The sequence below is a fragment of the Corvus moneduloides genome, chromosome 9 (assembly GCF_009650955.1).
Source record: "Corvus moneduloides isolate bCorMon1 chromosome 9, bCorMon1.pri, whole genome shotgun sequence".
Lineage (NCBI taxonomy): Eukaryota > Metazoa > Chordata > Aves > Passeriformes > Corvidae > Corvus > Corvus moneduloides.
The window spans coordinates 27,579,264-27,602,043 of NC_045484.1; the positions used below are offsets into that span (position 1 = coordinate 27,579,264).

The 22,780-nt window shown below is 41.9% G+C and overlaps 1 protein-coding gene across 3 annotated transcripts in view; it reads right to left on the minus strand.

Annotated features, from left to right (window-relative positions):
- Positions 1 to 22,780, minus strand: part of GLIS1 (GLIS family zinc finger 1) — a 182,043-nt gene that overhangs the window by 123,813 nt on the left and 35,450 nt on the right. The gene's annotated exons all lie outside the window — the stretch shown is intronic.

Genomic DNA, 22,780 nt, shown 5'->3' on the forward strand with positions numbered 1-22,780 from the left:
AGTTTTTCATCAGATTCCTCCCATCTGCATATCAAACCACTCCCTGAATGTCTTACATGCATGAAGAAACCAATTGACCCAACTAAATAGGTCTTGCTGTGAACTGTAAACAATTTAGGCATTCCCATCAAAGAATAATAGCAAACAAACCTGGACAGTAACATCAGAACAGATGGGCAAATTGCCTGCTTGAAAATAAACAGGGTTTACATCATTATCCAGCAGAAAAAATGGGCTTTTACAAGACAAATCTTTTTTTTTTTTTTTGGTCACTCCTTAACATCCTGAAATACTTCTATGTATTCTCAGCTATTATGTTTATTGTTCTTAGTTACAACAACACATTCCAACTACACACCAAAGACATTTTCCCAAACTCACAATAAAATGAAACATTCCCACTGCTCCTCCCTCCCTGTGATTGTCCATGCCTCTAACCTTGCAGGGTGTAACTCTGAGGACATTTTGGAAAAGGCATACCAAAAGACCTGTTATTTCCTACCTATTCCCAAGACTGAGCACAAGATTTCAAGGATCTGACAAATGGCACATGCTGGGAAGTAGCTGCCCTCTGCTGCATCAGCTCAACTGGCACCTACACAGGCTCAAAGAATCGGGAAAACAGAACCTAATGAAGAGATCTGCATTTAGGAATGTCTTCTCCTCCACCTTCCTATTCCACAAAGGGAGTACAGGATCTCAATGCTCCTCCGGTTTTGTACCTTCCTTACAGATCCCTCTGGGATTTGGGCAAGCACAAGAGCAAATCTCTCCTGAAAGCAGCATTATAAACACAGTGATGACAGAGGAATGCTACTTGAAGCAAAGCTTGAAAGGGAATGTAGCATTCCTGCTGAACAGTGAGAAAGAGACCCAGGGATCTTTTTTCACTAACTATAAGCCTGAGGGGAAAAAACAACCTATGAGAGAAAGCAGTTGCATATAAAAGACAATATCTATCCTCTATCATATGAGTACCCCCACTCTGAACTTCAGCTGTATTTCAAAGGAATTTAATGTTTATTCTGAGAGTTGCTCCACAAGCTCTGTGTCCAGAAAGTTTCTTTACGGAACAGCTGCACAGTCAGTCCACCATAAGCCTTAAGGATGGTGCTACAGCTGGAAGAGGGGACACATTTTTCATCCCTCAGTCCACTTCACGTACCATTCTACACATCAGCCATAACCCAACTACAGCAAAACCTGGAGAACTTTTCCAGAATAAAACTCAGAATATACCAGCACAGAAGCTGAAGACATTTCCTTCATAGATGAAATGTCAGTGACAAACAACCTCAGTTCAGAGGGCAGAACAGATACCGAACAGCAGCAGCCCTATCAAGACAATAAAGGAGATGATGCAGAATGGGTTTGGGGCATGAATTCATTATCACTGACTGTAAATACAATTCAAGCAATCAAAGGAAACAGCACCAGGAAAGAGGATCAGATAAATGGAGAAAAGAAGATACTCAGGATCAGCTGAGATGCTGTCCCTGAATGCTCATCCCTGGGAAATTCAAATAAATGAGGGAGAGGCTTTGCTGGAGACAAGACTAGCCCTGCAACTGGCTGTACAGGCATGGCAGGCAGCTAATTCCAAAGGGTGAGGGCAGCAGATTGGAAGGAATCAACAGAAAGGAATCTGGTGCTTTGTCTGCCAGAAAACATTGGAAATAATATCTTCATAAAAGTTGTCTCTTTTTCTCCTCCAACCAACAATACCAGTACAATGATAAAGAAACTAAACCAGCTGGCCCTACTGCCATCTCCAAGACATTCTGCAGAGCCCATGGGCCAAACCCAGAGGTGAGCATAACCAAGGTTACAGGAAATCTATGGTGGTGTGACTCAGGTCACCTCCAAGAGCCCTGGGCCTGTGTGCCATCCCCACATGGACTCCCTCCAGCCTGGTGTGTGCTTCTCTGTGCCTGTGGCTAATCCATAAATCTCACCTCCTCATGCCCTGCCTGAATTTGGCTCTCTGCATACAGACCCAAGTGAAGGATGTTTTGGGGAGCCCAAAGTCTGGGTTCTGACAAGACAGCTGAATGTTAAACACCCACTGAATCCCAAAGGGGGGATAGTGTGACTCTAGGAGCAATTAACTGGCATGTACAAGAGTGCAACTCACAGAAGGGAAGGGACTGCTTCACTTACAGCAAATGGGACTGGTATGCGTGTACATTAGTACATTACAGAACCTACTGTAAATCATCTTAAAAGAAACTACATTAGTGGGAGTTATTTGTGACATGTCACCTCTGCGTTAGTCCCAACTTCTGCCAAATAACAGGGAAATCTTAAAGTCTTTCTGAAGTGGTTCCCAAGGACATTTTGATATCTAAGCCAGGGGTACCCAGCTGCTGCCTAGTGCAGTCCCAGGGAGTAGGCGAGTGGCCAGTGCCCACATGTACCCGACCCAAAGCTTTCCAGTCACCTTTGTGAAGTTGTGCAATTCTGACCGAAACTCATCACAGCCTCTTGAGCACTACTTCCAACATCCAGAATCATTTTAAGTAGCACCCAAAAGTTAGCCAGGTGAGCTAACATTTTCCTTTGAACCCCAGAGCCTTTAGAAACGTCAGTAAATTTTTATACAGTATAGAAGCATGGTGTGATTGCTACTTAACAATCCGGTTCTGTGCTGGATCTGTCACCACTACAGTAAAAAGTTTAAGTGTATCGTGTGCTTATAATAAATACTTTGCACAAAATTATTCATTCCACAGATGGACAAAAGGGACTTTAATGTTTACTTTGTTTGCAGAATGCTATATAAATCCTGCTAGTTACAGGCAAGAATATGGAAGCCGTTTTGTTCTATTAAAAAAAGGAAACAAAGTTCCCGTTTTAAAATTGATTCAATGAAAAAACTATTAAGTAGCTGGCTGTGAATGCTTTGGGAATTTATATATACACACAGCCATATACATTTTTACCTGATACTAATTTCCCTCCCCCCTTACCTCTTAAACAAACACACTGTTAACCACATCATTCCCAAGGAGTTCTGCATGGGAAGAGCTCCAAGTGAAGACGGCACAGCAACGCTCACTACCCAAACAGTGCAGCCCTACCACATCTTCCAGCAGGCACAAAGGCAGGGTAAGCCAGCAGATCCAATTCGATCTCTCCCATAGTCATGCTGGTTTAACACTAAGAGCTAAGGAGGAACAGCCACAGCCCTCTTGTCTCTCGGCAGTATCAGCATCACTTTGGGGATTAGTCCAGAGCAGACTTTTGGCCAAAGAGTGATTTCTGAGAGCTCGTCTGTACTGGGGTTTGCCTTGACTACAGCTCCCTTTGCTGTTTTCAGAGCAGCTGAGCTTTTATCCTGAGGTGAGAACAACCTGACAGCCTCACATTTTCTGCAGCCTGTTGTGAGCTTATAACACAAACTTAACCAAGAATTTTAACTGCTCTTTCCTCAAGGTTTTCAACCTTCCGTGAGCAAAGGTGCTGGTTTTAAGGTGTAATTTTCTTCTGTGAATACAGACTCTCTTTTTATCTTCAACCACCTCTTTAGTTCTCTTACTTAACACCAAGCAAGATGTGTGATAACATTACTCCTGAACATCCCCACAGTGACTGACTGAGGCCACAAATGATGGGTTGTGCATCCAACTCACAAAAAAGTTGAGGGTTTGAGGAGAACAGAGCTTCAGTTTAAATAAATCCAATTGTTTATCAAGAACCACAAACCAAAGCAACAGGAAAAAATATTAGAAAAAATTAATGCATATAATTAGGAAATGTCACTAGTTTTTAAAATACTTTCATAGAACTTTATGTATCTATGCCTCTCTGAGCTTCCAACAACATATTTCTAATCTGTCACAGCACAAGTCACACATCATAAAAAGTAATAATAACATGGCTGGAGTCAGAGATCCCTGCATCCCTCACAGATACCCTACTGGGGAGCTTTTCACTCTCTCAGATGGTGCTTCCCATGGCTCCTCTATCTCTCAGAGCTGCATACTAACTCCAGATACAAATTCTGACTTAAATTGAGACTGTTGTATCAGGAAGATAATTATTCATGTCTTTGAAAACTGCAAGGATAATGTATCAAATCTTTTAGCTGGCATGATTTATTTTACAGCTTCATTGCTTATTTACTCTAATGACCTGTTTACTCTCTGGATTATGTATAGTCCACAATGGTTTAAATTACTCACCTGCTTGCACTTAAGCATTTGGCCTCTGTAAAATGATAGGTAAGTGCAGTGCAAATGTACTTTCCAATGATCAGTGCCATACGTGTCAAAATCTCAGCTGGGTAAACACAGTTCAAGCACACAGATTTATGCCACCTTTAACAGAACCCTTTGGTGAAGATTTGTGGAAATCTTTAATAGAGATGTTCGTTTTTATTCCTGGCTTTATCTAACAGAGTTTTTAGCACAGCAATCTCCAATGATGTATTTTGAAGCTTAGACTACTAAGCCACATGAGTATGCAGCAGCCTCTCTATGTAGTCATAGTAAAAGCAGCAGGATATGGTTTTAATCCATTTGTCTTAGCAAATGCAACATTTGGGTAACTGCAAGATTGTATTCAGTTCATCTGATTTCATCAGTAGCTCTTGAGTTTTCGTGGCAACATCAACACCTGCAATGCTCAGGTGAACAGTGGGAGATTAAGGCAAGGCTCCAGGTTATTTTGCTCCATCTTGCTGGGGCACCTTGACACCAGAAACTTCAGTCTGCAGAATCCCCAAGAGTCATATATATGCAAAATCACACAATGTTTCAGCATAGATTGTCTATGTTCTTACTGAGATACAGCTCAGGATCCAAATAAAACTGAATTAGCACATCCAGGGAAGCTTCCCAACAACGATTTACTTGCCAAATTACAACAAAACCCGAGCATTTGAAAGCCAGACTGGATCAGTAAAACCACTATGAGTTTTTCACTACCCACAGCGTAAGCATCCTGTTCTTATCAAAATCATACAGATTTTTAAGTGGGTTTTTTTTTCTGCAATAACCAAACCTGAGAGATGTCCTTCAGCACACAAGATATATCAGTAGTTTAACTTCATGATACAAAATGGCAGGGAGAAGCAAATAAAGGAGAAAGAACAAGAGAACTATTGTTAGGATCATTTAGCTATTCAGAGAAAGAGAAAGAAAATGCAAGCGTGTTTTCTTATGCAATAACAGTAACAATTGGGTTTGTCAGCTAATTCCCTATAGGTTTTATTGGTCTCCAGTAGAGCCTTAGATGAAGAGCATCATGCAGATGAACTCAGTGAGGGCCTGGCATGTGTTTGGGAAAACCAGCAGAAGGAATAGAGACAGTTGTTTGATAGTAACATAATGTGTGAAGGCACAACAGAGGGAACAAGAGGATAACAGGATAAAGTGATAAAGTGACAAATGATCAGGGACAAAGCAAATTATCAACTTTCCTGAAGACAAAGCAAGAAATATTATACCCAAAGCAGAGGAACACTGGAACAAACAACAGGATTTATTCAGGACATGATGTGATCTAATCACTGGAAGAAAATGCTGAAGATTTATCCCATCATTTATCCACTCGAAAGAAAAAAAAAAATCACTACGAAATAAGGAGTTTCAGCTCTTCTTGACTACAACAGAACCCATATTTGGCTCACTATAATCAGGGGCAAAACCTGCACAGAGGGCACTGTGTAAGTGAACAGGAGACAGGCTTGTCAAATGTGAAACACTTTATTAGCAGCAGGTCAGTCAACAAAATTAATTTGTGTAAGACTGACACATGGAAATAGAAGTATTGCTTTAGTGTTTATGCTTTGGAAATACTAAGGGACAAAACCCATGGAAATCTTCAATGCCGTTTTTAGAGCTGCTTTACAGGGAGGAGCTGCCCTTTTAAGTTTGAGTGACTAATGGCAACGAATGTAATCTGTTTTTTATTTGCAGTGCCAGGCTCATTTGGCTTGTGTAAAATGCAACCCTTTGTTTGGTAAACAAGCAAATTAAACTGGTGATCCAGAGAATCTTGGAAACTTTACTTAAATAAAGGAGCCTCTCTCTCTTAGAGTCATGGCTTGAAGTTGGAAGGTGTGTTTCCAGATGTTTGTCATGGGCTTTGCTGTCAAGATCAAATAGGTAATCTTTGCAAATATAGTCATGACATATTAAAAATAGAAGTAGTGAATAAACATCTATTTATTCATAAAGAAACAGCCTCAGGTCCTCAGTGAAGCCAGAATAGTGCTGCCTGTATTATAAGTTAATTAAAATACAGTTACATCATTGGAAATACCCTCAAAAATGACAAATATCTATACCAATATTATGACTGGGAGACCAATATAAAAAAATAAGGAAACAGGGAAAGAGAAAAGAAATGTATGGCCAGCAAGAACTGGATAATCCCTCCAGAGTATCATTAAGATTTGAAATCTTTGGAAAGATAACCTAAGACATATGTGAACCTTGGAGAAATATTCCACACGAAGGGTTCCTCCCAGGCAGTGAACAAGTCCATGCCAGCCAGGGTGGCACACTGCCAAAAGGCAGAACCACACAGCATCACCCTGCTCCAGCTGAACTATGCCCATTTTACTCACTGCCAGCCTGCCTGGAGCAGGAGTGCAAATATTCTTGGGGATTCATGTGAATCAGCAATCTTCCCATGTAACCGGGGCAAACGCTGCTCCTTTCTGGTAAAGCTGCCCGTCCTGAAAGCAGCCAGAGACATAAATGCAAGTGCAGCTGCTTGAGCCAGTAAGAATAAACTGCTTTGCTCCCTGCAGCTCTCAGCATCCCTGGGCAGAGCAGAGGCTGCAGTGACAAAGCCTGTGAGTTTCGAGCGTGTCCAAGGCTATTGCAAGGAGCAAGTCGGTGCCTCACAGGCACTGACTATTTCCAGACCATGGAAAATGCAATACTGAAAACAACTCGTTGATTCTCATGCTGCAGTTCTTCTAAATAAATTATGCAAAAATGACACCCTCTGGCTGCCTGGGCTAAGCTGTTGTTTAACATCTCAGACGGGACTGCTGTCAGGTACTGACAGAATTTGGAAAATGCTTGCTACAGAAACCAAAGGCTAAACAACACTGAGTGACTCCAGGGACATTGCTGGCCAAAACACTTGTTTCTCCCCTTCCTGCAGAACTACGGGAGCAGAAGCAGGACTCCCTCTGCTGTGTTATCAACAGATCACTGTGCTGAACTCCAGGCAGTTGCACATATTTAAATGCACAATTCAAGTTTAAAGAGTTGGGAAAGATCTAATCTTGGCCCAGTGACATACAGGGTGAAGTAACCCGTTCATCAAGACCAAAGTTAGTTTGAGAAACTGGCAGTCAGAAAACACATCTTTCCATCTACAAACGGAATAAGCTATTAAGCCAGAGACATGAAGAACCTAGAAGCCCTTGCCATCGTTTTCACAGGCCGACATTTCACAGCAAGGCTGCAACTGCCCTTGATTTATGCCCAAGCAACACAAAGTCTGACAAACTGAAATATGCAAAATGAGATAAATTGAAGCAGGTTCTTTCTGAGTTGGGACATCTCTTCCATCTCTAGTGAGTAACACAGTTGAATACACATGTAAATCCATTTTATCTGCCATTTTGTATTGTAAGGAGGTTAAGCTCAAGATGGCAATAAACTTCATTCTAAATTGTTTTGATTTTGTTGGTTTAAACTTGATCCTCAATGCTTGGATTTTTTTTTATTTGATTATACACTATCAGGAAGGAATGCAGAGGGCTCTCTCCAGCTTTCAATTAGGATGATGAGATTACCTTGAATTTTGTAACACTGCAGCTGATATGTTAAACTGAAGATAGAGTAGCCCCTTTGCCCCAAGGTATGTGTGATTTCTAAGAATCTACATATGCCAGTATCACTGTTTGGATATTAACTCAATGCAAAATCAGCAGCCAAAACACAAATTAGAGCTGGTGGTAAACCAACTCCCAATCTGTTTGGGACCATGCAACGAGGTCCCCCAGGAATTTGCTGTAATATTTTGGCTACTCAGCCTGCTGCCCGTGTATGTGGTCACAAGCAGACAGTAAGACCAACACCCTAATAATAAGCAAAATATGAAATACCATGATAGCTTGAGATAAAACTCTACCACACACTCATGCACTCGTTGTTCTTTTTCCTTCACAGATAAATCATCAGCTGTTAGGGGCAGGGGGAATTTATACATTTTTTATCTCCTGGATCTTCCCTAACCCAGCACATTGCCAACACCATGTTAACGGTTTTTGAATATGCCCCTGAAGAACAAAGATACTCCTTTTGCCAGATCCCAGTATTTACAAGCAAGCCCAAATCTGTGAGAAAATTCAATTGAACGCAGATGGCAGGAAATTCCTCTAAAATGACAGTGGCCAAATTCAAACCACAAGACATGAAAATAACCCAACGTACTAGACATGAAGAACATATCTTATAGATTTTTCCTCATGCAATTCACAATCTGTGATTGATTACTGGGAAGACAGACTGCAGATTTATTGGACTTCTGTAGAACAAGTATTCCATTTGCAACAATTAAATCTCATGTGGTTGAAAAATAGGTTGGAGGAACCAGTGGATGGCTCTGACACTGAGGAATGCATTTCTAGGTTGTCCGTAAGACTGTAGCTTGTTTAATTTTGTACTAGATCCCACTCTGCACTGATTTGTTACGTGTAATTAAGAGGACTGACTCAAAATTTTTGTCACTGTATCAAAAAACTAGACTTGAGAAATATAATTTGTACTATCATATTTTTTTTTAAATAACAGAAGCTGTCAGTCTTTTCTGTGATTTAACAGCTAACAATCCTTTTGTGTTCTTAAAAAAAAAAAGGTGCTACACACATGGCAACCTACAGATCGAGGCTGGACAAACTGCAGTGATGCTTCAAACTCAGATGAGCAGGAAGATGAAGCAGTTTCCATGCCAAAGGGACCAACTACATGTTGGTGGCTGGACTAAATCTGGAAATCACTGGAACATCAGGAATGTGTACTTCTCTCTGTGTCTGCTGTAAAACTCAAGTGGCAACCTGAGGACAGAAAGGCTGGGTCTGGTATCAGACAAATCCCACCAACCTGCACCACAAGAAACAGAACAGCCATCTTCTTTCCTTTCGCTTTGCCTCAAATCCAGGTGACCAGGGAATTCTGAAGGGCAGCATTCACACATTGCATTTCTGCTACCACTTTTTTTTTGTTTAGTTCTAGCAAATTTTCAGGATTATAATGGTTTGTGTCAATGCACAAATTAATTACTTGCTCTCCAGTTGTGGGCACTCTGGTTAGCCAACAAGAGACAGATGTTATCAAGCAGCTTAGCAACACCAGGAAATATGGGAAGACCTTGCTGAGGAGAGCAGGGATGAGGCCTGAGGCTACAAATGGGTCCCCTATTAGGTACCACTTCTCTCACTGCCCCTAGTCCTGCTTTCTTACCACCACCCAGAGGAACTCAGCTCCTTCTCCTCCATGCCCAAACACAGCTCTTGCTAGGACAAGACGGGCAGCAGAGCCCTCCTGCTGGCCCTCGTGGCAGGCAGAGGCTGTGTCCTGGCCACAGCGTGTGTTGTACACACAGCAACAGACAAATCTGGCAGCCCCTTTGCTCTCTGCACCGACCCCAAAGCCCTCCCCAGCCTCTTCCACTGCACACCCATCAGCTGTCATGGGAATTCTGCACACACATCCAACGGGAAACAGAGATCCTTGCTGAGGCCTGAAAAGGATACTTGCCTAACAGCATACAAAAAAACCACAACCTATTTTCAAATTAAATACCATCTCCTCTCCCAGCCACTGGGAAACAGATAGTAAAGGCAGCATTCGGGCCCTGATGAGGACTTGGCAGCCTCTCCTCCGGACAGAAGGAGATCATGTGGATCATCTGTTCTACAATACCCTGGCGAATGCTCAAGCAAGAGCTGCTCAAGGATGTTGTTAGGCACCACCAGCTATGCTGGTTCTATGAACAGGAATACCTCTTCTTTAACTTGTCTCCAGGTACTTTTTAAATATAGCTGTGAGAGCTTGGAAAACAATCTGCCTTGCAGACAAGCTTTCTCTCTCTCTGCCTTTATCCTCTCCCTTCTTCCTGCATTTCCTTTTTCAAAATAGTTCTTCAAACTCAAAAGTCCAAGGAGATATCCATGAAAAGAACAGTGAAGACATGAAAGCAATTATGACTCAATCATGAAAATATAAACAAGTCTCATTCTAATCTTTCAGTAAACTTATATGGGTAGAAATACATCAAATTTATTGCAACTGTTACCAAATGACACTGGAAAATGCAATATCCAAATTCTAATTTCTGTGTTAGCTCTAGGAAGATAATCTGTCAAATAACTCCATTCCAGTGCTGTAAAAGTGCATCAAAAGGGATGCCTGCATAAAAAGGAGTTAGTGAATCCCTCACATTTAATACCTGAAGTGAACACTACTGAACCAGAGCACTGATCTGAGGGTAAAAGTAATGCTATTTTGACTCACTCATCATTACTGAAGCCAATGAAAACCCTCCCAGTGAGCTAAATCAGACCCTTTTAAGGATGACAAAGAAAATCTGGTGAAGGTTAGCAGGAATGTGATATGATTAATATCTGCCTTTAGCATCCATGAGAGAAAACTGGCTCTGTGCCTCACCCTGTGTTTTTAGGTGATACAATTTTTCAAGACTTTTGTTTTTTAAAAGACTGCTGAACCTACTGCATCCCATTGTCTGACCCTGAATTTCTCTCAGTTACTCTCATCCTGTAAACACACACTCTAGCTGAACACAACTGCCAAAAACACATCCAGTCTTGATTTCAGGAGGCCAAGAGCTTTCATGTATTACAGGGATTCTTTACATTTCTTATTAAAATTTTATGACTTTTTTACATTTTATTTGTTTGAACTCAGTCTCCAGCCTCCAGTTTTTGCTATGCTTTTTTTCTGCTGCATTAAGAATCCTTTAATGAACAGAGTTCTATTGCCATCAAGTAACTCAACTTTTCTAATAGGCTAGAAGGTAAAGCATTCAGGTCTAGGAAGCTTTCTTCCTCTTTAATGCACTTTCTCCAACTTGTAATTTTCTCCTGGGAGCAGCATAAAACTCTCTGACACCTCAGTGTATGTACTGCCACTGCTGTCCAGAACTCAGAACCACCTCAAGAGTTCAGGCTTCCAGGACAAGGTGTCCCTCCTCCTGCCCCAGCAGTATCCAATACCAAGTTGTGCTAAAATAACTTTTTCTCAGGGGGTTTCAACTTGTCAAATGACTGACAATGTACGTGTCACACTACTCTGCTCTTGTCATTATTCAGCACTGGATCCACCTTCACATCCTGCAGATGGTTCAATAAGCAGTGGTTTAGAAGCTCCAGCCTCAAGTGTTAAAAAAAGGCCTGACCACTCCATACACAAACCCACCGGATCCACCTGCTTTGGACTTGCTACTGTCAGCTACTCCGAGCCAGCATTTTTATCTGTTTAGCAAATGTTTCAGCAATATCACATAATGTGTGTTGGGGGTTTTATGGTTTTTGATTTTTTGAGGGTTTTTTAAGAAAACCTCAATCCATTAACCTCACAGCCTCAAGGAAATCTGACATCAGATTGTTTTGGACAAGACGCACTTTCCTTACAACCGCACTAAACTAACTGCATGCCTTCAATACAGGAAAGTATTGGAGCATCTTCAATACTTCATCAAACCAGGATATTGCCAAATATTAAGTTCCATTAACTGGCTCAACACCACCCCATGTGTTCATTTGTTATATGTTTTGGTCCAACATCCATTTCATGCTACTTTTCAGAGTGATGCCATCAGTAAAAGTTTGAGGCATAAGGAAAAGAGCCATTCTAGTGATGTGACACATTAGCAGCAGTGTCCAACAGCAGTCACAGAAGTCATGGCTCCTTAGTGCCAGAAACAGGACAGACACCCACTGATTTTGTACACAATGATCAAACAGAAAGACAGGAGAAATGGGGAGAGGCGGAGGAAAGGAAAAGGAGCGGAGTGTGAGCCTTGCTCACAGTCAGTCTCAGTAGCTGCTCTATATCCAAGAACACACTGCAGCAGCAGCTGGGGCTGTCAGAACCTCTCAGGGCTATTAAACACCTCAGGAAAGCTATCCTTTGGTATTATTAGTATAATTAATTTTAAGAGCTAAGAAGATCTCTGAGATCCCCATTACCCTTTAATTTATTCCTTTGAAGCACCCTTTCACAGTGAGCTTTAGAAGACTCCTTCTCCCATGCTCAGCTCTGAGCACAGGGTAGCAATCTTAACTCCTGCCAGCACTGCAGCTGGAGACAGGATCAGACATCCCCCAGCTGTGTGCATCAAGAGGATGAACTCACTGCAGACCTCTGGGGTCAGCCTGGGCTTCATTCAAACTTGTGCAGGAGTCAGCAAAGCCAACTGAGTCATATGCAATCTGCTTCCCACAGAGCCATCAGCTTTTGAGGATGAAGCAGTTGCTACTGCCGCAACACGAATTTGTGTCACACTTCTGATCCCATGTGACTCAGACCCACGTTCCCCATGCACTCAGCTATCTTATCCCCACAATTTCTTTGTCCCAGTCTGTCTCCTGGTCATGCCGAGGGCAGCACAAGACAGTTACGTGGCAATGCTTGTCCAGTCACTCACCTCCCACTGCTGAAGCAGAGAAAGCACCAGAATAGCTCCTGCCCTCAGAGCAGACACCAGGAGAAGGAGATCACTCCGGCTAGTCAGAGAAACAGTAAGTATGGAGAGGAAAGGCCTGGAAAGTAAAAAGCTGACATGTGGTCTGGAAAAGCAAAGTTTCATTAATCTGAGGAGAAAGAATGGGAGATGGATTCTAGGAAGGTGGTTGGAGGGAGGAAGGCAAGTGGACAGTAATGATCCTATAGAACTGTTAGAATCCTAAGACACTGTTATTTGTCATTTAAAAAGGGAAGCACAAGTGTAAGAGCACAGGATGAAATTAAGGACAGAAAGCAGGAAAATACAGCCTGATCAGGGAGATCTATTCAGTTACACAGAAGTTTCTCCAGAAAATACAGTCCTCAGTCGTATAGAGAAATCACTAGTCAATCTGCAGTACAGTGGCAGGAGCAGGAGCGCTCAGTCAAACAACTCTTCTCTGGCAGAATTTAGGATAGAGCACATCATACAACACCTCTGTATATAAGCATCAACAAGAATGGACAAAGGGTCTGGGGACTCAGTGCCTCTGTTTCCCCACTTGCAAACAGTGGTAACTTCATGCCACAAGGGTAATGTAAAATTTAAAATGAACCAGTAGAGCCTGCAACACAAGATGCTGGGAAAAGCAGAAAATGCTATTGCTAAAATGAGAGAAAATCTAGCAGAGCAAATACAAGGAGTACCACCCAGGAGCAGAAAGAAAAGGAAAGGATAAGGACCTAAAAAATCATATGACAAGCCCTACAAGAGCTCTGCTGTGTTTGCAGAACTGCCTGAGTAAGAACACACTTATAGTAAGTGATGTCTAACTCATGGGTGAATCACCCCTCTCCCCATTCCCTGTTCTTTGTAGAAAAAAAAAAAAAAGAAAGAAAAAAAAGAAAAAGGTGCATACTTCTAAAGTGCTCTTCACACAAACTACTCAGAGCTGTGCTGGCTGGACATTCACAACACAAATACTTTCCACTAATGTTGCTCATGGTGACAACTCCTTCAGCATCTGGCTGGAAGCCCTGTTGGGCAGCTATTCTACCAGGAAAGGTGAAGGTACAATCACCCTCTACAGTCAGTGGTTTTGATTTTGCCAGGCTTTTCCTTCTCTTGGCTTGAGCTGCCCCCTGCCCAGGTACTGTCAGCACACCCATGGATCCTGGTAACCCTGATAAACACTCAGTTATTACTGGAAAAAGAAGGATAAAAATATCTAATTTGTTTGACTGCATAGGCAATACTCAAAACACCTTCCACACCCGGCTGAGCAGAGATGCAACACTGCCTGTGCCCACAATGGGTGGGATCTCCAGGATCTCAAGCCTGGAGCCAAAAGACATATCCACTGCATGAATTACAAATTGCTCTTTAGGGAAAACGAAACTAAACAAAAGAAACTCCACCTTTGACAAGCACTGATGATGCATATCTATCAGAGGTAAAAAAATTCAGACGCAATTACAGATCCCTAGAGGGAAGCAGATAAAAGCAAACAGGAAATAACCAGAGGAATTCCAAAATCCTGTAACCAGGAGAAAGATTTCTACAATGTGCTGTACAAAGGTCAGCACGAACCAGCACAAGCAGCAGAGTTGCATTTAAACCTCCACACATTACTGATGATCTCAATCACACGCTGGAGCACTGAACTGGTCAGGTGAGCTGGATGCATCAGCATAAAAAGACAGCAGAGTCTGGAAGTGCTGCGGAGGTGGCTGATGTTACAAGCACGGTTTGCTGTGACTGAGCACTGAATCACTTTCCTGGGGTAGCAGGGCAGAGTTACATTCAGCCTAGAGCCGTGTCTTTGATGGCAATGTCCCTCTCTGTGCCACACATCAACTGTTTGATGGGGCATTTGCTCAGCAGCCCCCGGAACGGTCTCAAGGTCAGGGAAATTTTGCCCGGTCACCTCGGTGCTGGTCCAGTGGCAATTCAAAAGCAAGATTCTCTCTTGAAGTACTCCTGACGCCATTCTCCTCTGCACGAGTAAACAACAAAGAAGTCATTTCAGTTTCTGTAAACATGTTTTTCTTCATGAGCTGGCTGCTTGGTGTGCATTACATGCCGTGCTGGCACGGGCTGAGATGTCTTACAAAAACGCTTTCCACTAATACTGGAATCTTTCTACTCCGAAGGAATGCTGGGTTGCACAAGAGAGGCATCAAGAATCAGTTCTGCCTCTTCCTCCACAATTTCAGATACCGAAGAATTGGCTTTATTTTAATTGCCCATTCCAGTTTTACAAAGCCCTTGGGTGTGAGTCAAAATTACAAAAGAACTTTTTTTCTCCGTTTTTTCAGAAAAGGAGAAGAAAATTATAATATTTAAATAAAGACGAATAAGTACTTAATAGGCTGAAGTAAGAACACTGATTGTTACAGAATGGAACAGCCACATTCTGTTCTCACTCTGACTGAATAAACAGAATAAATACAGTTCATGCTATGAGAGCGAATGAAGAGAGATTTTTACACCCACAATTTTATATAAGAAATAGATCAGTAGATAACTGGTGTGGGAACTTGAAAATAAGCAAAGCACGAAAGTATTTTGTTTAGCAAATGGGATGCTTTTTCGCATCCATAAATTGGAGTTATGACTGACTACACTAGAGTGTGTTCTCCTTCCTCTCTGGGCTTGATTCTTACAACTCCTCTGATGGAACTGGCAGAGGATGATGTCCCTGATACGATTTTGATGAAAGCCTGTTATTATAACTGTGTCATTTTTGCTCTTTATTAATGAATACTCTAAAGCTTCCACTGGGGATCTCCTGTCATGTTCTGACAGGAATCCCCATTCTTCCTAGAGAAGTGAGGAGAAGCATGCAGTACTTACCTCAGACTTGTATGTCTGTTATGAGCTGGAAACTTTAATATAACCAGCACTGCAGCTAGACTGTGACTCTCCAAATGCTGCCACTTCCCAAGATAAATTTAACATCTAACTCCTCCCTCCCCTGAGCTGTCATTCACCTGCTTGGTACAGATTCTTACCAAGTCAGCAAGGCTCTCTCTCCCAGACACTCTGCAATAACTGACTGATCAAGAGGGCATTTCACAAATACAGGGACTGTGATGTACTGTGGGCAGTGGATCACAGAAGAAATTTGAATATAAGGTCCATTAAAAGTCAGCAGGATTTGTACTGTTCCATTTAGGAAAAATAATTTTTGAAGCAGTTTTGATTAATGTGTACTTACTGTCAGCCTTTATAGAGATTCTCCATGTCCATAAAAACTCTTTATCCAGTCTCTTGTGCCAAAAAGTACCAGCCTCGCTTCATCTTCTTTGAAAGCTAACCAAAAGCTGTGCCTCAACTCACTATAGCCTACCCTAAACTTTACACTTAAATTCAATACTGCATTCATTCTGTCTAATTCGGGAGCATCAGAGCCTTTTACAAGAGTCAAGAGAGACACCCACAACTTCAGATCTTAGGTGGCTGAATCAACCTTTGGGAAGTATCTTTGTCTTTTCACTAACTGCAGAACATGCCTACAGATCTGACCTCTCAGCAGAAATCGTTTTAATTTGAAAGTCTAAATTTAACTGGGATGCCACTAGTAAGATGTCTTAGTCCAGAGGAACTTCATGGTACATTTGATTCTTCAACTGGAATATTTTTATCTCCACAATGACTGGTTCATTTTGTTTAAATTAATAAACACAAGCTACAGCTTTCAAACGCACGTCTTGCAGCAGGCATCTAAACGGGAAGAATTCTGCTTTGTGCGAAGCCGACTTTTGCTGCTCAGTGCATGAATGAAGACGAGGAGTGGAAGCCGGGTGCGTTTCGGTGTGGCGGTGCTGCCGGCAGTGACATTTCTGGGGCGGAGGCTGCGCCGGGGAAGCGCAGCAGCCCGAGAGCAGCGCCGTGCCGTGGTGGCCGGGCCGTGGTGGCCGGGCCGACCCGGCGCGTCACGGAACCACCGACAGAGAAGGGAATAAAAGGCTTGCTTTCTACCCAGGTTCTGCCACAGGGAACGAACGGCCCCTGCTCTGCTGCTCACGCTGTCCTCATTACCCAGACTCCCGGGATCAAATCATTATGTCGCTGTGTACATGATCTGATAACTGCATGCAGGAGCTTTACAGCCCAAAGCGTTTCATGCTGCTCTGAGATGTCACAGGTACTGTAACTCAGCTCCCGGTATCACCTTTCCAGCAACCATTATCTTATCTATTATCTTTGCTCTTTAGTCTTAAATGAAGTTAATTCCAGTCAGACTGCAGCATTTACTACAAAAGCATCTTGTTTCTTGTGAGCACATTCTTTGGGCCACCAGAGTGCTTTATGCCAGATGTGCAGCTCTGTACACAGTAATGGGCTTCACGAATTATAAACCTTTATGAAGGAGTAAAACAGTCTCTCAACTGCCCCTCGAAACAGTGAATGAAAACGCAGCAGAAGAAACATCTGCCCACTGGGCTCATGTCCATGCTGTGCTAGAACATCTCACCAAGATCAGCTTGGCACTGCATACAAGAAACAGCTGTAAAACGCTGAAGGAGAAATCCTTGTTTAGAGTGCAATTAGAATGTGCTTTTCTTGCTTAAACAGATTGTGATGTGAAAATAAATATACACAGGGAAAGCTCAGATTTACTGCTGTGTTAACTAGACAGGTCTCCTATGGCTTGGATCATTCAGTGACAGCCCCACCCTCCCCCTAAACTCCTCTCTGTTCTCAGCACCAGTCTATAGATGTGTTTCAAAACATCATTTTCTGTCTTTTTGTCCTTTGACATGATGCAGCTTCCTCCCTGCAGTCCCATTTCTTTGCCTCCCAACCTGAACATCACTCATATCTCCCCTCAGGAAGGCCACTGAATTCCCTTGGTGCAGATTAAGTTATCCAGGAGACAAAGTCTTATGCATGGAACATGAATAACCCACAACAAAGGTCCCTGGGCAGTTATGTACCTCTATAGAGGAATTACTGGCTCCTCTTTCATTTATTCAGCAAAAGGCCACCTGTGTGGCCCCCAGTGTGCCTGCACACCAGTACTTGAGCACAGATTCACTTAAAGAAGTCTGGCATGCCCGAAGTGGGACAAGCTCACATACACCCTGTAATACTTCCCTGAGCATGTCTGCTCACCTGAACAGCCAACAGCATTTTAGGAAGCCTCAGAGATGCCCCTCCTCTTTCTACCTGGGCAGAATGTCCTGGAACGAACAGGGAACAAGCGGAGCTAAAAGCCTCAGTTAGAGACACTTTAAATTACTTTTTGCCAAGATCAAAACTGTTTAAATTCAAAGAAATACAGATAATGACAGTATTTTTAGAGCTCACCTTGTTACTGATTCCACAGATTTTCACTGCCACCTGCCCTCCAGCGCTGCTCAGCACCTTACAAAGAAATCAAGCTCTTCTTCCAGATGCTTTTATGTTATTTTAGAAGTCTCAGTTTATTCTACTTTCTTTCAGCACTTGACACAATATTCAGTAATTCATACCTTAGCTGCAGCTACCTTATTTCTCAATTATTTAAAATATTTCCTTTCTCTTTGCATGAAGTTTCAACCTGAAACAATCTGGTTCCTCACTCAGACTAAAACAAAATACAAGGATCAGGGTGGATGAGGTATGAATGGAATAAATACACAAAAGCACGCCTGACTGAATGAAGTACCTATTCAGATGAGTACTTGTTCATCCAAGGCCCAATTTTCCCATGTACTCTGCCAGTGCCACGAGTTGCGCCCATGATTTTCCAACATCTGTGGCTGGTGAACAGGCTCTACTTCCAGTCAGGAAAAAACTGTGATCTGCCCCCCAAACCATTCCTTTGGCAAGTACCTAAAATTACTCCTTCTGGTTATGGACTATGGACTATTTCAGTCCGTGGAACCTCAGATGGCACATCCCCATGCAACAAACTCAATGGAAGAGCACTCAAGGGCTGCAAACAAATGGAAATAGCAAAAACACTGTTCAATGTATCCATGGCTACCCTTTCTCAGGACTGCAGTTAAACTCCAGCAAAAGGGACACTGTACAAACGAGGGGGCAGCAGACATAAGCAAAGGCAGAGAATGTACCTCAGATGAGGAGATCCCACAGAGCTCTGGAACTTTATCTCAAACCCAGAGATAACAGGTGACCAAGCTACATGATGAATGGTATAAAGGTAACCAGGGAATAATTAATTCTCACCTCCTTGTATCAAAAGAAGATGGTCAACAAGACTTCAGCAGACAGAAACCACCCCATAACCACAGTGCTGCAGCACCTCCTCTGAGACATCCAGGATCACTGCAAGCTGAGATGGAACCCTCAATTAGATGGATCAATGGTCCAAGTCACTTTGACAAGGCCTTTATTTCTGCTATCCTAAGTTATCACTCCTAAAGGAAAAGGGCTTTTTCATTTTCTGAGTTGTTTAGAAGCTAAGGGGGATAGAGCACACAGGGCTCCTGTCACCCAGGGAACAGACAATATCCTCCCAGGAGCTGGTCAATAATCACAGCTGTATTAACTGGCATCAGCAAGCAGTTACCTTAAGCAATAAAACCGTCTCAAAGCTGGAAGAGTCCATTAGAGAGCAATTACTCAGAATAACAGGGAAGGTAATAATTTTCCATATCATACCTTCAAACTTTCAGACACATGGCACTGAAATTCAGTACAGCTCAACTGTAAATCAACTGTGCATCACAGGACTATTAAATGCTTTCAAACTGTTCAAAAAGTGTTTTCCCACCGCTTGGTACAAATTGAATCAAGATGTATTCACAGCTGTATGAATATCATAAGGAATAATAATTTATTTTTTCTCCATTTCAAAATCAATTTCTATTGGCGTATCAAATTTAATAGATTTTTTGGTCCAGTTTCACAGAATATGGCTGAAATACAGGAAAGAAAAATGGTTGTTGACACCTCAAGCAGGCATCTTCAGTCATGAATGGAAGCTTACTGTGCAATAAAAATAAAAGATCCAGAAAGATCTTTAAAATAACTTGTAAAGCTTTTTGGAAAGCTCACAGTGATGAATTTGCTGCTTGTTTACTAAGAAAATCCAGCTTAGATTTAAGATGAAAGTGGTAGAGAAACCAGATGTTAGGACAAATATCTGAACCTAACACAGTGCAAAAACAATTCAGGACTCATGTTTTTAATGATTCCCCCCCACTTCTCATTCCATTTCAGCTTCCCTGGAGCATGATGGCCTCGTAAAATTATCTCACTCTACCCTAAAGGTCATGCTATAAAACTCAAGTTTTCAGTTTTATACCAGCAAACTGAGTTCAATCCTGTGACAAGTTTCCTTCAGGACAAGAAATGACAAATTTCCTTCCCTAACATGTCATTAAATGTTGTGCAACACAAGCAGTAAAATACTACTAAGTAGCACATAGATTATGGACCACTTCACTCACATTCCCGTAAGGTGCAAAGGAGAAGGGGCACCAAATGCAGACATCACGCGGCAGTTTCCGTATAATCACAATGGGTCAGCTTTTAGTGGGGAGCTTAACTAAAATACAATTAAGCTATGAAACACTTAATATCAGAGGATACTGTGAATATTGTGAATGCATATGTTCAAAAAAGTGACTAGGAAAAACTGTGGTAGTAAGACAGGTGAAGGTCTATAAAGCATGAGCACTAACTCAAGAAGTCTCCAGGATGCACACTATTAGTGGCAGGAGGTTTGACTACGTGCTTGACTCTTCTGCTCTTCCTTCAGCACTTGCTGCCACTTCCATTAATACACAGAGTACTGAACTTTAATCCAATATGGGTGTTTATACATCAGGGAACATCAAGCAAATTTATCTGTCTCATGGAAGAGAGATTAGAACGATCCCTAAGATTTTAGCTTTATAACTCTGCCTCAAATCAGAATAAATGGTATCCAATTCTTCCCCAAGAAAAATCTTCTTAAACTGTTCTCAACAGCAGGAAAGGTGATGATTTCACAACCTCTCTGCCCTTCAATACATCAAGCTCTCACACTGATCTACAAGGGCTGTTCTAGCTGTACATGAGACAGTCCCAACCATGTCATCTCATGGTGCAAAGAGCCAGGCTTTCTACCGTCTTTCCTTCCCAAGTAAATCTAAGTCTGTAATTTCTTACTTAGCTTGGCATTGCCTCCTAACCAGTACAGCTGCAGTCAAATCTTGTGCCTTGGTACATAGAAATCAGGAAAAAATCTCCTCGCCAATTTATTTTAAAATTATTGTTATTGCTAAAAGTAATTGTGAGTGGCAGTCATGTTTACTGCCCTGATTTCACCTTTCAGATCGGGGCAAATACTGTAGCACAATGGCACTAAATGGCTGTGCTGGCTGTAAATCAGACCCCACCTCATTTTGCACTGTAACATACACAGAACAGGCACAGACATTTCATGGACCATTTCATGACCCACTCACACCAAGGACACACCAAGTTCTAAACCAGATTTCCATGATCCCAAGCCTTCATCTTGAAGTGAAGCGTTACCAATCACTTGGTGTTGCTGAAGACTGACAGAAGGACTTGGTCTGCATCAGCCTCCAGTCAGTCTGTGATATAACATCAATTCTCCAGAAGCCTGAAAGCATCTGAACAATTTTAGGTAAGGCTTATCTTTGCCTTTACTACAGCAAGAAAAAGTTCTGAACCCAGATTCCAGAGTTTCTCTTAAAATATTCCTGAGACATACATCTCAAAGAGGAAAAGAATAGGACTTCCATACAAACATCTTTACAGTGTCCTTTTAAACAAAAGTCTAAACCACTGTGTTATCTAGATATTCCACAAATACAGATTTGAAGCCTCTTTATCATGGAATGATGGAATGCAGAAATAAGCAGCTGAGTTGAAATTTTCTGCTGGAAAATAATCCTGTTAAGTACAGATAGGATATTACAGATATTACTTCAATAGGGTCTATTTTCAACTTCAACAATGTGTCCATACGATCAATCACTGTAGGACCATGGATGTTATGGAAGTCACGACAGAGTTATGGCAGCAGAGAACAAGCCCTCTGCTCAAAGGATGTGCTCTTTTCCTTTGGTTCTCAGACAATCTGCATTTTTCCACAGTCATCAAGGTTAACAGTTTTAGCCAATACACAGTTATAAGATTTAGAATATTCTACTTTTTGCATTAATTACATAAAACAAATCCATCTCTCATTAATCTTTTAACTGTTTGTAATTTTATAGTTTTACTTTTTTAACTACACCTTTGAAAACATACCTCAAATTTTTTAAAACTTTTTTCCTCTGATTCTGCATTTTCAAAAGGTACTTAAAATGCAGATCAGATTGTGCCTTTTGATACTAAGTTTCCTAGTTGTCACATTGCTTTGATTATTTCTAACATCTGGGATCAGCATGTGCCATTTCAAGGCATGAAAAAGTTCCTACAATAGAACAGTCAGTTCTGAGCAAGAATTCTGCAGCTTGCACTATTGATACTATGCACCTCAAGAGAGTCAAAGTGCACTGAAAGCACTCCAAAAGCACATTTCTTCCTGGCTTTTCTCTAATTCCAAGCTCTGAACACTTAAGCAGTCAGCCAACAAAGCTTTCTAGCATCAGCTCCTAAATTCTACAAAAGGCATGTTGGGTGCCTAAGTATTTTTCTTACAGCTGGACTCAGGATCTGTCTGAGTGAGCAGTGCTGCAGAGGTCCTCATGTGTTTCCTTGATGCGTGTGATTTGGCGTAAGTGCAGACATTTCTATGTGAAATGGTGAAGGAGGGCAGTGGGAAGAGACAGCTTGAGTAGAAGAGCTGATAAACCATTTTCTCTATAAATTATAGTCAGCAAGATCAGTCCCTCGGATATGCAGTTTGCTGTTTTCTTTAGTTCAAATGAGTAAATTCTCAATGGTCTCTGTTGCTTCTTTTCCCATGGACCCAAGTGACTCTTGAAAAATCCTTGTGAGTAGATGGGCCCTTTCTGCAACCATGTCTAGATGCCTCTTTTTTCCTGACTGGAAGAACAATCCAACATGGCCTTTCCACTTAAGCCTGGCTGAAGTTTACCTGTCCATGTCTCCCATTTCTTCTACACTATCGTCCTCCTTCTCTCAAAAATGGCTTTCTGTGTGTTCTCTGCGTTCCCAAGGATACCCACTGTGTGCTGTAGGTCTGGCC